The sequence below is a fragment of the Gopherus flavomarginatus genome, chromosome 3, assembly GCF_025201925.1.
Source record: "Gopherus flavomarginatus isolate rGopFla2 chromosome 3, rGopFla2.mat.asm, whole genome shotgun sequence".
Lineage (NCBI taxonomy): Eukaryota > Metazoa > Chordata > Testudines > Testudinidae > Gopherus > Gopherus flavomarginatus.
In genome coordinates, this window is record NC_066619.1 from 127,192,970 (window position 1) to 127,205,014 (window position 12,045).

Consider the following 12,045-nt stretch of genomic DNA (forward strand, 5'->3'; position numbering starts at 1 on the left):
TGTGTGTGTATGGAGATCCGCAGTATTGTATAGCTATAGCTGTTTGAGGGTTATTTTTAGTTTACTAATTAGTTTAGTTCCTAGTAACTACCAGGATATTTTCCCCTCCATCGCATCAATACTGATTTTTCGTGGAACTGCATGGGTAAGAACGTGGCAATCGAAGAGTAACATTTACCGATGTGAAAAGAGACCTTAAGGGAAGAAAAAACATTTGAGTGTCTTGAAAGAAATGATGGAAGACTTGGAAAATAAGATTGTCTATAACAGTAGCTTCTGGCACCTTATGTCTTCACTTGACTTATTAAGTGTTCTGACATTTCAGTACAGTGTAGAGCTGAACTATTTCTGTGCCATAAAATGACTTGGGTCTGTAAATGAAAAGGCTGTTTTGTACATTTTTCTAAATTAAATGACTTACCTGTGTCAAAGAGGCAGGTTTCATTGCCTTGTGCTGTGAAAGGTGAAGACATTTTTTTAAATATTGTTTAGTAATGTTTGCTGGGAGTAGGAGGATTAGGAAATATTGTATATAGCTAGTGAAAATTACTGGGCATTTTTTACATTAGACTGAAGCACATTCAGTGTTTGGAATGTATTCTGTGTGAGAGAGAGGACGTACATGTCTTGGTTTATTGATCAATATAAACATCTTTGTATTGTTGTACAGTGCTTTTCTGAATGGGAACGTAGGAAAAGTGATCTGTTAAATCAATGTTTCCCAAACTTTTGAAAGCTAAGCCACTTTTCAAGAAAACGAAACCATTCTCATCCCTCACATCTTAATTTATACATCATCTGTATCCTCTCAGCTAGTCCTTCAGGCTCCACAGTTTAGGGAGCACTGACTTAAATGCTCCCATCCATCTGAAGAAGGGCGTTTTCTACCCATGAAAGCTTATGCCCAAATAAATCTGTTTGTCAGTCTTTAAGGTGCTGCCGGACTCCTCGTTTTTTTGTGGACACAGACTAATACAGCTTACCCCTCTGATACGTAGATGCTCCCAGTTCTCATAGCTCATTGCTGTGTTCTTCATGCTGTGCATCAATGATGTGATGCCAATGGATTGGAGGGGATGTCCCAACAAACCATCATGTGGAATACTGCATTGTGAGAAAGGGGAACAAGTAAAGAATGTGCTGCTGTGGAAATTTGGAAGTCTAGACTATGGCCTGGACTACACTACGCGTTTATACTGATTTTAGCAGAGTTAAACCGATTTAACGCTGCACCCGTCCACACAACAAGGCCCTTTATATTGATATAAAGAGCTCCTTAAACCGGTTTCTGTACTCCTCCCCGATGAGAGGAGTACAGCTGAAATCGGTATTACCATATCGGATTAGGGTTAGTGTGGCCGCAAATAGATGGTATTGGCCTCCAGGCGGTATCCCACAGTACACCACTGTGACCGCTCTGGAAAGCAATCTGAACTCGGATGCACTGGCCAGGTAGACAGGAAAAGCCCCGCGAACTTTTGAATTGCATTTCCTGTTTGCCCAGCATGGAGCTCTGATCAGCACGAGTGGTGATGCAGTCCCAAATCCAAAAAGAGCTCCAGCATGGACTATACGGGAGATACTGGATGTGATCGCTGTGTGGGGAGTCAAATCTGTTCTATCAGAGCTCTGTTCCAGAAGACGAAATGCCAAAGCATTTGAAAAAAATCTCCAGGCTATGATACAGAGTCCACAGCGCAGTGCTGTGTGACAAGCATAATGGAAAGCCAAAGAATCAAATGGATGCTCATGGAGGAAGGGAGGGGGGACTGAGGACTCCAGCTATCCCACAATCCCCGCAGTCTCCGAAAAGTATTTGCATTCTTGGCTGAGCTCCCAATGTCTGTAGGGTCAAACACATGGTCTGGGGTGGTTCAGGGTATATCTCGTCAATTTACACCCCTCCCCCCCCATGAAAGAAAAGGGAAAAAATAGTTTCTTGACTTTTTTTCTCTGTCACCATATGTCTACTGCATGCTGCTGGTAGACGCGGAGCTGTGGCACTGAACAGCAGCATCCTATCCTCTCCCCTCCCTTCCCCGGCGGCAGACGGTACAGTGCAGTAGGACTGGTAGCCGTCCTTGTCGTCATCCCGTGAGTGCTCCTGGCTGGCCTCAGGTGAGGTTGGCTGGGGGCGCCTGGGTAAAAATAGGAATGACTCCTGGTTATTCCTGGCGGATGGTACAGAACGGCTGGTAACCGTCCTCACATAGCAACTGGGGGCTGAACTCCATCAGCCCCCTTCCCCCCCCCCTTCATGTCTAAAGAAAAGATTCTGTACTGCCTGGACTATCATAGCAGCGGGAGGCTGGGCTTCTCTCCCCCCCCCCCCACCGTTTAATGTCCTGCCTGGACTATCATAGCAGCTGGAGGCTGCCTCCCCCTCATTTTATCTCACTAAAAAGTCAATGTTTCTTATTCCTGCATTCTTTATTACTTCATCACACAAATGGGGGGACCCTGCAACAGCAGCCCAGAAGGGTTGGGGGAGGAGGATAGCAACGGGTGGGATTGTTGCAGGGGCAAGCACCCCCTAGAATGCATGCAGCTCATCATTTCTGTGGGATCTGACACAGAGCGGCTGTGCTCTCTGCTTCTCTGGTACACTGGTTCTCTAGTACACTTGCCCCATATTCTAGGCAGGACTGACTCTATTTTTAGATACAATATAAAGGAGGGAATGACCCAGTGGGGTCATTCCCATTTTTGTCTTTGCGCCCCCGGCCGACCTCAGCGAAGGTCAGCCAGGAGCACCCATGACAGCTGCAGACGGTACAGAACGACTGATAACCATCATCTCATCGCCAATTTACAATGGCACAGCAGACGGTACAGAACGACTGGTAACCATCTCTGCTACCTTGCAAAGGCAAATGAATGCTGCTGTGTAGCACTGCAGTACCGCCTCTGTCAGCGGCATCCAGTACATATACGGTGACAGTGACAAAAGGCAAAATGGGCTCCATGGTTGCCATGCTATGGCGTCTGCCAGGACAATCCAGGGAAAAAGGGCGCGAAATGATTGTCTACCGTTGCTTTCACGGAGGAAGGAATGAGTGATGACATTTACCCAGGATCACCCGCGACACTGTTTTTGCACCACCATGCACTGGGATCTCAACCCAGAATTCCAATGGGCGGGGGAGACTGCGGGAACTATGGGATAGCTACGGGATAGCTACCCACAGTGCAACGCTCCAGAAATCGATGCTAGCCTCAGTACATGGATGCACACCACCGAACTATTGTGCTTTGTGTGGCCGCTTGCACTCGACTTTATACAATCCGTTTTACAAAACCAGAATATTGTAAAATTGGAGTAATCATGTAGTGTAGAAGTACCCTGACTTAGTGAAATGAAACTATCCATACAATCAGAGCACAGTGAGATGTGCTTTTGATACGATCAGGTGCCTATTGATTCAGTTCAAAACCCCACTACTTTAGTCAGTAGAAGTTACCTCTTTTTAAGACAATATCCATTATCTTATGTAGCTCTCCTTCTTTCCTCAGGCAGCATTTTGAGATCTAATTATATCGGGGCTTTAATTTTGTTTTAGGAATGGTCTCTGGTACTTTATTCTCCCCTCCCCAAAAAGTCCCACAGATACAAGGGGAGGCGAAACAAGAATTTTAATGTTTACACGTTAGCTCCCTCTTTCCCTCACTTGTCCCTTTTGTCAGGGACGGTAGGGTAGGAGGTCAATATGCAAGATTGCTGTGGTTTGTAAATGTCAGAGAGCTATAGAAGTTCAAAAAATGAAAAACCCCAATAAACCCAGTAGGTTGGGACGGGTGGGGAGGACCATTAAATTGTCACAACCCTGCTTGGAGATGAATAAGCAGTTTCTCGCAGTTTCTCTGCAATGTCAGGTCAGCTCCTTGCCTTCCTGGTGTTCACTGCATAGTACAGCCCCCTTTCTCCTTGTCTAGCATAGGTACCACTGGTTCCCATTGAGACTGGCAGCAGTACCACATGGTGGCAGATGAGAGCATCTCCTCAAGGAGAAAGGGGGCTGTACTATGCAGTGGACACCAGGAAGGCAAGTGGGACTTTTTGAGGAGGGGAGAATAAAGTACGAGAGACCATTCCTAAAATAAAATTAAAGCCCCGATATTAGCAGTTGCCAGGAGAGTCAGGTCTTGCAGAGAGCTCCCTGCAAGGTTCTCCATCTCCAGTCACCAAAAAGGAGTTGAGGGAGAAGGCTGCCTGGCCAGCTGCCAGGCTGCCTTAGAGTGCTGGAAATGCAGGAGGAGTGAAGCATGAAGTTGAGCAGCATTCAGCTGGGGAGAATGATTGCAAGAACAGGCTTAAAAAGCACAATCACTGTGGCAGTAAGCTGGCTTTAAAGCCCTAGTGTTGATCGTCAGTGGCTGCTATCAGCACTCGTTACTTTTCATTACACCAATACTCAAGAGAGGAGTCCCTAACCAGAGGTCACCATCCGGCATCTTGGCAGTGACTTGGGAAAATGCCACAGAGCAAGCTGTGATGCTCTCTTGATGCACAGTGGTCAGCCTTTATGTGGCTGACCTGAAGAATAGGCTTTAGGAAGGCTTCAAAGAAGCAATGATCTCAAACATTTTGTTGATTTCTTTCCAAAAATAACCCTTCCTTTCTTAGGTCAAGTGAGGGGACGTGTGTCAGCCATTTTTTCACAGCTACCTCTTCTGTCAGTGTAAGAGTAGAGGTAAATAATAGCTCCGCCTAATATGTAAATCAGACAGGAGCAAGAAAATAGCTTTTTGCTGTGAGATTATTTTTGACTGCCCCCAGAAAATGGTCACAGAACAGGAATCCATCCAATGCATTCTCTCTCTCTCCAGAGTTTCTTTCTGTGCTTGTTAATTTTTACAAATGATATAGGTACCAGTTAGAGAAATCTGGAGTCAGACCTTCACTGAGAGTACTTGAAAAGAACCCTTTCCACTGTACCACAGATGTTGGGTATTATAAGGGCTATGACTATCAATGCCTTAACCAAATATTGTACTGCTATAATCCTTCAAATTTAGACAGTAGATTGTCATTACTTCAGAGATTTTTTCCCCATAATAGAATGGAAGTGAATGAACAAGTATTTTGAATATACATATGGACTTCTGCTCTAACTGAAGTTTCTTTTCCACCAAATCATCCCTAGTTCCTAGATTCTCCATCACTGACCATTATTAAATCAAGATTGGATGTCCTTCTAAAAGATCTGCTCTAGAAATTATTTTGGGGAAGTTCTCTGGCCTGTGCTATACAAGCATCAAACCTAATGGTCACAATGGTCCTGTGATGGATTGGATCACAGAAACCCTCTTGGGAGCTGCCACCTGATGTGCCAAGACTACTTGTACCCCTGCTTTCCCTGCCAGCTCAGGACTCCAGCACCCTGTCTTGCTGAGCCAGACACTCCCGTCTGCTCAGTCACAGACCCAGGGTCTGAATTACCTGCCCCAAAGCTGCAGGTTTACCTGAAAGCAGCTGACAGAAGTGTTCCTGTCTTTAACACTCAGATGCCCAACTCCTAATGGGGTCCAAACCCAAATAAATCCGTTTTACTGTGTATAAAGCTTATACAGAGTAAACTCATAAATTGTTCGCCCCGTACAACACTGATAGAGAGATATGCACAGTTGTTTGCTCCCCCAAGTATTAATACATACTCTGAGTTAATTAATAAGTAAAAAGTGATTTTATTAAATACAGAAAGTAAGATTTAAGTGGTTCCAAGTAGTAACAGACAGAACAAAGTAAGTCACCAAGCAAAATGAAATAAAATGTGCAAATCTATGGCTAATCAAACTGAATACAGATAAGATCCTTACCAGTTCCAGAATGTTCCCTTTTACAGACTAATCTCCTTTTAGCCTGGGTCCAGCAATCACTCTCACACCTTGCAGTCACTGCCCTTTGTTCCAGTTTCTTCCAAGTATCCTGAGGGGTGGAGATGCTCTCTCTTTAACCAGCTGAAGACAAAATGGAGGGGTTTCCCAGGGGTTTAAATCGACTTTCTCTTGTGGGTGGAGACCCCCTTCTCACTCCTATGCAAAGTCCAGCTCCAAGATGGAGTGTGAGAGTCGCCTGGGCAAGTCACATGTCCATGAATGACTTACAGTTTTACAAGTAGCATCCATTGTTTACATGCTACCTTGAACATCCTCAAGTAGACTTCCTGTGTGGATTGGAGCATTCCAAGATCCATTGTCCTTTAAGTGTTCCTTGATTAGGTACTTAATTTCAACATTCCTTTCTTCAAGAACTGGCCAAATGCTCTACTAAGGCCATGGCTACACTGGCGCTTTACAGCGCTGCAACTTTCGTGCTCAGGGGTGTGAAAAAACACCTCCCTGAGTGCTGCAAGATACAGCACTGTAAAGCCTCAGTGTAATCAGTGGCGCAGCGCTGGGAGCGCGGCTCCCAGCGCTGCAAGCTACACCCGTAAGGGATGTGGTTTACGTGCAGCGCTGGGAGAGCTCTCTCCCAGCGCTGGCGCTCCGACCACACTCACACTTCAAAGCGCTGCCGCGGCAGCGCTTTGAAATGTCAAGTGTAGCCATACCCTAAGGTTATTTAGAAATCAAGCCAGTACACAGCCAAAATTCATAATGTTGAATACAAAAATGATCCATTTATGCAAATAGGAGTAATACATTTAGTAGATCATAACCATGTTACATGGCATATGTAGCATGAAACACATTTCTAAGCATATTTCCATAGAGTCTTATGGGAAGTACCGTCACAGGTCCCTTTTGGCTTTAGAATCTGTGAATAACTAGACTGGTCCGTTGCTCAAGTCTAGTGAAGTAACTTACTGTACAGACACAAATGAGTTCAGGATTCTTTACTGTGGTGGGTTTGCTGCGGGATGCCAACTTCGTAATAGCAATCCTTCTGTTGACTTCAGTGGATATTAGATCAGGACCTCAATTTTCCAAACGGAGCAGGTCTACTTTTCTGAGGTATAAAACAAATGAGGAGTCCGGTGGCACCTTAAAGACTAACAGATTAATTTGGGCATAAGCTTTCGTGAGTGAAAAACCACTTCAGTCAGTCTCATGCAGAGCAAGAGATCTGGGTAACTAATGGTCTTGTATTATTAATCATTGCTGGAATTAGGTTGCTAGAATAAGGGAGGTCATGCTCATTGGTCCTGATTCAACATAAAAAATATCCATTTTCCACAGCATCCAAGCTAGTTTTTTCATTTTTGGAGGAATAGGGAGGAACTGACCTTCTGTAGCATAGCGTGGATGTTGACATATAGCAGGAATATGTTACTTGCCATAAAACAGAAGATAAAGATATGATACCAAGGAAAAAGCTTTAATTTGCTGAATCTTTTGGCTCCCAAATACCGGTCAAGGATGTGGGATCCACTTCTAGAAAATGTTTGGAAAAAACTAATCTGGATTGATTTAAATGTCAAGTATGCATGAAGGGTATCATGATTTTCTTCCTCTGTTACATTTACACACTTTCTACCTTATGGAAAGCCAGAGTAATCTAGTCTGATATTTCTTGAGCTCAAACAGCTTTTTTGGATATATTATTTCCTTTCTGTGATTGACAATAGGTTTTGGTCAAAGCACCAAAATGTTAAGTGGCTGTCCCACTTTCAAAAAAGACACACCAACCTTCCTCCCCATTCTTTACTTTATTCACCATGAAAGGGGGGAGAGGATGTTAAGTGTTTTGTTGTATTGCTTATGTTGTTGTATTCTGGCTAACCCTGGGTTGTGCTAGGAAGAATGGTTGGTTACCCATGAGTACATTCTGTGCCTCTACTCTGTCCCTATTGTTGTCATCTTCTGTGAATCATGACTGCCCATTCCACAGTTATCTTCTGCACCTGCATATGCTCTTGCACCAGTACAGTGCACTGAAGCAGATTGTAAAAGAGAAAATGCTTGCTGTGTTTGCTCTTCTTGGTGGGTAGGAATTGCATCTGGTACTTTCCTTCATCGTCATGAAGATTTAAGACTTTTTTTTTTCTTTTTTGAAAAAGGTACCAGAAATCAGCTCAAAGCCAAGGTCTCATTCTTTTGTCTCTTGAAAGAGAGTTGCTACTATTATGCCTTGCATGAGTGATTCCTAATAAACTCTGGATATTAATTTTTTGAATCAAGTTGAATATATGAAGTTGACATTCCTTTCTGTAAAAGTACATTTACTGAAGTGTGACATTTTTCAGTGCAGGTTAAAATACTTTTTTTTATTGTTTTTGAGGAAGCCTGGATAAACTTGGAGTTTTTTTATGTATGTACTATTCCTTCCAAAGTGTTACAGAAAAAAACAGCAGAAAAAGCTCTAAAACCTTCTTGTATACACCGTTTTGTACCAGTTATCTACCTGCATTGAATGCCTTAATTTGACAAAACCATAGTCCCTTTGGTAACTTTTTTTTTAAACATTTAAAAGGGTATGTTAAGTTCCATGTTCGTTTTTCAATGATTTCCATGTTGAATGTGTTTTCATTTAAAAGACATTACTAATAGGCAGTGTGGGCCACAGGCAGGGATCTGAGAGTCAAGCAGTGTAATTTCAGGGTGGTGTGTTGTCAGTGTCAGTTAGCAGAAATGTCTTTTTGCTTTTTAGGCAAGTCCTTACAGTCTCAGCGCTGGGGAAGCTGTTGCTGCTGTTGACACAGCACTGGTGTGCAGCTCCCAGGGGCTCAGGCAGTGATACCCAGAGCCAGGGGCAGCGACCCCAGTGTGGGTAGGTGGGTAGGGCTGGGTGAACAGTCCTTACCTATGGGGCCTGTGCTGTTGTTTCAGACAATGGCACAGCTGCTGGGGGACAGGGGTGATGTCTGTGTGCAGAAATGATCTGGGACGGTCCCTGGGAGAGGGGGATGGGGAGAGACCTGGGACTGTGCCCCCTAGGGTGGGCCTGGTCCCTGTAGGGGGATGGGAGGAGCCTAGGAGTGGGGCCTGGGTCAGGACCCCTGGCGCTGGGGGGCCGGACCATGGAGTATGCCCCGCCCCCCCATACTCCAGCTGGCCTAAGGCCCCCGTGGGAGGGCGGGGTCAGGGCGTGTCACTCAGGCTCCGCCCCCGTCTCCCAAGGCGGCAGGGCAGCTGCCTGAGGGACAAGAGCGCGGCCGCGGCCCGCCTTCGTGTGAGCGCGTGCCCGCTGCGCCCCTCAGCGGGCTGCTGCGGAACGCCTTGGCGCCAGCGGTGTTCGCGCGTCGCTGCGGCCCCCACCGCGCACGCCTCGAGCGAAAACAAAGGGCGCTCCGCGGCGCCTTGAGGACGGGGGCGGGGCCCGGACGGCCCCTCCCCGCGCGCTGATTGGCGGGCGGGGCAGCCAGGTGGGTGACGCGCCGCCGTTGCGGGCGGGGCGGGGGGGGAGCGCCCCGCGATGGCAGGAAGGAGACGGGCTGACACTCCCGGAAGCGATCGCGCGGCGGGGGCAGGCGGCGCAGGCCCGGCCCAGGCGGCGGGGGGGATCCGGCCGATACGCGAGGAGGCGGTGGCGCGTTGGCGGTAGCCGTGGGGCGGGCGGCGGCGGAGCGGCCGCAGGTACCGGGCTCCTGGCTGGCGGGGGGAGGGGGCGGCTCTACTGCGAGCCCGCCCGGAGCTCGGCGTGGCCCCTGCGGTGCGTGCTGCTGGCCGGGCCCGGGCCGCGGTCCCGGAGCGCGGGGTGGCTGTGAGGGAGTCAGCGGGGAGATGGAGGCGGCGCTCAGAGGGTCGCGGTCCGGTCCGGTCCGGTCGGTGCTGCTGGGTCTCCCGGGCCCTAGCTTGTAAACAGTATTACAGAGCTGGGGAGCCTAACGCCCTAGTCCCGTGCCCGGCGTGGGGTCCCCGTGCGCTGGGAAGCGGGCGAGGGACGGAGCCGGTCCGGGAAACGCCGCCCCCCGTCCCCGTGAGCTGTCAGCCCTGGGGTGGGGTTGGAGAAGCCTTGTTTTGACTGAACACTCCCCGCCTCTCACAGTGCACCCGCTTTTCGTGCCCTCCCGCCTCATCTCTACAATCCTCACTGAGCCTCCCAGCCTCCGCGCAACTCCGGGGGGTGGGATTTCACAAAGCAATGCGTGTTTAGTGGGGAGAGAGAAACAATGGAAAGGAGAAAGTATCCCGTGAGGAAATAGAGGAGAGGTCAGGGATACAAGTTGTTTGATAGTTTCTGTAAGGAATATGGATCGGCTAAACAATTTTTCTTGATTGCATACTGCTCGGTTTCCCTGAAAATGCTCTGTACTTGTAAAAATAATAATAATAATGTTAAATCTCTAACTTAGGGGATCTTGTTAATTTAGGAGATGGTCCAGGTGATCCCTAAGTGTCATCGAGCTGTAATAGGGTAAACACACACGTGCGGTTTACCTAACATCTCATTCTAACATGACTCAGAGTGGATTTTTAGAGAAGGAAGATCCTCATCTGAGAAATGTAGAGATTTTTTTGAATATTTTAAAAAATTTTCCATACTTGAGACGGGGATGCACGTGTTTTAGCTAATGGGTCTTGATAGCAAGAAAAGATTATCAAAAAAGTTTGCTTGTTAATTTCCTGCCTATGTATATGTTTGAACGTGCAGTTCCAGTATGAAAATTGACTATAAAAATGGCATTATCGGCTTACAGATTGGTTTCAGTGATGGCTAGATCAACTATGTGTAGGCGTGGCAGAAATCAATTTTTTAAAATAATTTTGACAGATATATTTGTGTTTAAGCTTTTTTCAATTTTTATTAATTCAGCTTTTATCACAGTTGCATAAAATTATGGTTGGTCAGATAATAACAGTAGATATTGAAATTGAAAAAGTTAAAGCTTTGTTTCCATTGAAGTAAAAATTGTCAACATATGTTAAAATATACAAAGAAAATGGCCTTAAAAATCAAACTCTTGAGTTCTTAAGTATTTTTTCTTTGTCTGTAAGTTTCAGTTATCATTGGTGGAAATATTTTTGTCAGTTGGTGTATGGTAAAATGAACAGTTATCGACATTTACTGATAAATCTAATCCTTCCAACCCTAAATATGTACTGTTTTACATACACAAATACTTTTGCTGCCTTCCAACCCAGCAAACTCACTCTGAGATCCAAGTCATGCTGTGGATTTTTTTCTGGCTCCTATATCTTCTGTAATAAGGATTCAGTGGGGCAGATTCTCTTCCCAGTTACACCTGTGCAACCTTATTCTCTTCATTAGTTTGCACAGGTGAAACTGAGGCAAGAATATGACCATTTGGTTAGAATTTAATTAACATTTCTGTTCATGTGGAAGACGGAATATAGTCAGTCTTTCTTTTCTCTTCTAATTGCTCTGCAGGGCTAATGAGTACAAATTAGTAAAGCTTTTTCATCATTAAAGGAAGCATTACTGCCACCATTAAGGACCACTGCTCCATAGGAGAGGAAACCACTGCTTTTAGGGCTACACCATGAGAGCTCAGGTTCTCCAGTGGAAGGGAAATATCGAAGAGGATGGGAATCAGGCCACAGGTGCAAGGGACAGAGGAAGAAGGGGAACAGTCTGCTGAACATGTGCAATTGGGGGAGAGAAACCAAATAGATGGAAAGGAAGGTGAGATGAAGAGCGAAAGCAGTGTGATAAATATCTTTTGCTTAGGAGAAAACATCTGTACTGCATTTAATAGTTAAAATGGAATACATAAATATTCCAAGCAGTATCTGGAAAATAGTATGATCAGTAGTAGTTACCACATAGGTGTAGCCTGATCATGAATGGGGATTGTGATTGGGCAAGGAGGTGGCCTGTGATAGATTATCTATCACTTGATGTCAAATCAAAACTGTATCTTTAAAAAAGATAATTTCTGCTTGAGCCAGAGTATATGGGGCAAGGTTATCTGGCCTATGTTATGCAGGAGATCAAACTAGGGGATCTAGATGGTCTGGCCTTAAAAATCTACAAGAACTCTTTAATAAGACTGGAGTCACAGGTTTGTTACAAAGTGTATTTTCTTCTTCGAGTGCTGTCCCTGTGGGTGCTCCACTGTGGGTGCTCCACTCTAGGTGACTGCGTCCCGGCGCTGTTGATCGGAGATTTTCGGTAGCAGTGCCTGGTTGGGGCGCACGCAC

At 45.9% G+C, this 12,045-nt stretch overlaps 1 protein-coding gene across 2 annotated transcripts in view; it reads left to right on the forward strand.

Annotated features, from left to right (window-relative positions):
• The window catches only part of RNF38 (ring finger protein 38), a 219,225-nt gene that overhangs the window by 110,581 nt on the left and 96,599 nt on the right, over positions 1–12,045 (forward strand). The window contains exon 1 of one of the 2 annotated variants that reach the window (XM_050943105.1): positions 9,445–9,516. The exons of the other annotated variant lie outside the window; for it this stretch is intronic. The gene's annotated coding sequence lies outside the window, so the exon portion shown is untranslated. Of the gene's footprint in view, positions 1–9,444; positions 9,517–12,045 lie in introns of those variants that run through there. 2 annotated transcript variants of the gene reach the window in all.